The sequence below is a fragment of the Triticum dicoccoides genome, chromosome 6B (assembly GCF_002162155.2).
Source record: "Triticum dicoccoides isolate Atlit2015 ecotype Zavitan chromosome 6B, WEW_v2.0, whole genome shotgun sequence".
NCBI lineage: Eukaryota > Viridiplantae > Streptophyta > Magnoliopsida > Poales > Poaceae > Triticum > Triticum dicoccoides.
The window spans coordinates 48,375,088-48,378,455 of NC_041391.1; positions in this window are offsets into that span (position 1 = coordinate 48,375,088).

Here is a 3,368-nt window from a genome sequence, read left to right on the forward strand (position 1 = left end):
AAGGGGGACGGTTCCAGGTTCGCTATTCTAGCTGCTTGTGACAGATGAATGGAGGGCATATTCAGATTCATCATATTTTTTGATCGATTTTCATATATAAATTATTTTCATCAGAGTTATGGTGAATTTTCTACAAATTTTCTATATACATACGTCCATCGACATCCGTCCATACATACATATAGATCTACATTATATATGAACAAAAAAATTCATCATATCAATATTTACATATACATACACATACATACATACACATGATTAATAAACACTAAGCATCTACATATACATTATATATGAACAAAAAAATTCATCATATCAATATTTACATATACACATACATACAAACACATGATTAATAAACACTAAGCATCTACACATACATTATATATGTACAAAAAAAATCATCATATCAATATTTACATATATATACACATACATACACATGATTAATAAACACTAAGCATCTACATATACATTATATAGGAACAAAAAAATTCATCATATAAAAAATGCACAGCGGGTCGGGGCGGCGGCGGCTCACAGCGGGGAGGCGAGGGCTCGGGGAGGAGGGAGACGACGGTGACGGCGACCGCGTCTACAGGGCAGGGGCGCAACGACGGCGACCAAGGGGGCGGGCCGGGGCAGGGGCACGGGCTCGGGGCGGGGTAAGGGCTCGGGGGAGGCGACGGCTGTTGGGGAACATAGTATTTCAAAAAAAATTCCTACGCACACACAAGATCATGGTCATGCATAGCAACAAGAGGGGAGAGTGTCGTCCACGTACACTCGTAGACTGTAAGCGGAAGTGTTATGATAACACGGTTGATGTAGTCGTACGTCTTCATGATCGACCGATCCTAGTACCAAATGTACGACACCTCCACAATCTGCACACGTTCAGCTCGGTGACGTCCCACGAACTCACGATCCAGTAGAACTTCGAGGGAGAGTTCCGTCAGCACGACGGCGTGATGACGGTGTTGATGAAGCTACCGACGCATGGCTTCGCCTAAGCACTGCTACGATATGACCGAGGTGGATTACGGTGGAGGGGGGCACCGCACACGGCTAAAGATCAATGATCAACTTGTGTGTCTATGGGGTGCCCCCATCCCCCATATATAAAGGAGTGGAGGAGGGGGAGGGCCGACCCTCTACTATGGCGCGCCCTGGGGAGTCCTACTCCCACCGGGAGTTGGATTCCCCCCTTCCAAGTACTAGGAGTAGGAGAGAAGGAAGGGGGAGAGAGAAGAGAAGGAAGGAGGGGGCGCCGCCCCTCCCCCTAGTCCAATTCGGACTAGGCCTAGGGGGGCGCGCGGCCTGCCCTAGGTAGCCCCTCTATCTTTCATGTATGGCCCAATAAGGCCCAATACTTCTCCCGGCGAATTCCTGTAACTCTCTGGTACTCCAAAAAATACCCGAATCACTCGGAACCTTTCCGATGTCCGAATATAGCCTTCCAATATATCGATATTTACGGATTGACCATTTCGAGACTCCTCGTCATGTCACCGGTCTCATTTGGGACTCTGAACAAACTTCGGTCATCAAATTACATAACTCATAATAAAATCGTCACAGAACATTAAGCGTGCGGACCCTACGGGTTCGAGAACTATGTAGACATGACCGAGACTCATCTCCGGTCAATAACCAATAGCGGAACCTGGATGCTCATATTGGCTCCTACATATTCTACAAAGATCTTTATCGTTCAAACCGCATAACAACATACGTTGTTCCCTTTGTCGCCGGTATGTTACTTGCCCGAGATTCAATCGTCGGTATCTCCATACCTAGTTCAATCTTGTTATCGGCAAGTCTCTTTACTCGTTCCGTAATGCATCATCCCGCAACTAACACATTATTCACATTCCTTGCAAGGCTTATAGTGATGTGCATTACCGAGAGGGCCCGGAGATACTTCTCCGTCAATCGGAGTGACAAATCCTAATCTTGATCTATGCCAACTCAACAAGTACCATCAGAGACACCTATAGAGCACCTTTATAATCACCCAGTTACGTTGTGAAAATTGGTAGCACACAAAGTGTTCCTCCGGTATTCGGGAGTTGCATAATCTCATAGTCATAGGAACATGTATAAGTCATGAATAAAGCAATAGCAATATACTAAACGATCAAGTGCTAAGCTAACGGAATGGGTCAAGTCAATCACATCATTCTCTAATGATGTGATCCCGTTAATCAAATGACAACTCATGTCTATGGCTAGGAAATTAACCATCTTTGATTCAACGAGCTAGTCAAGTAGAGGCATACTAGTGACACTCTATTTGTCTATGTATTCACACATGTACTAAGCTTCCGGTTAATACAATTCTAGCATGAATAATAAACATTTATCATGAAATAAGGAAATAAATAGAAATTTTATTATTGCCTCTAGGGCATATTTCCTTCAACGGTGACGGCGACGACGAGGCAGGGGCGTGGGGATGGTGACGGCGGGGGCGGACGACGGTGTCGGGTAGCCTGGCGGCAGCGGTGTGCTCGGCGTCGTCGGGGGAAACTGCGGATGAACTATGAAAATTTTCGAAGTCCGTGCTTATTGATGCAGTTTGAACTACGTCGGTATTTCCCCAAAATAAGGGATGATGCAGCACAACTATGGTAGGTATTTCTCTCAGTGATGATACCAAGGTTATCGAACCAGTAGGAGAACCATGCAACACTACGTGAATGGTATCTGCACACAAAGAACAAATACTTGGAACCTGACGTAAAGAGGGGTTGTCAATCCCTCCCGGGTAAAAGATAGGTAAAATTTGTAGTAGATTGGATAAATAGATCTCGTGGAAACGCGAGATAAAATAAATAAATAAAAATTGCAAAAAGGTATTTTTGTGTTTTTGGATTAATAGATCTAAAAATAAAAGCATATAAAAATAGACCGCGAAGGCAAATATGATAAAGAAGAGACCCGGGGGTCGTAGATTCCACTAGTCGCTTCTCTCGAGAAAAATAGTATATGGCGGGTAAACAAATTACTGTTGGGCAATTGATAGAAATTCAAATAATCATGAAGATATCGAGGCAATGATCATTATATTGGCATCATGTCCAAGATTAGTAGACTGACTCCTGCCTTCATCTACTACTATTACTCCACACATCGACCGCTATCCAGCATGCATCTTGTGTATAAAGTTCATGGAGAAACGGAGTAATGCAATAAGAACGATGACATGATGTAGACAAGACCTATTTATGTAGAAATAGACCACATCTTGTTATCCTTAATAGCAATGATACATACGTGTTGGTTCCCCTTCTGTCACTGGGATCAAGCACCGTAAGATCGAACCCATCACAAAGCACCTCTTCCCATGGTAGGAAAATTCG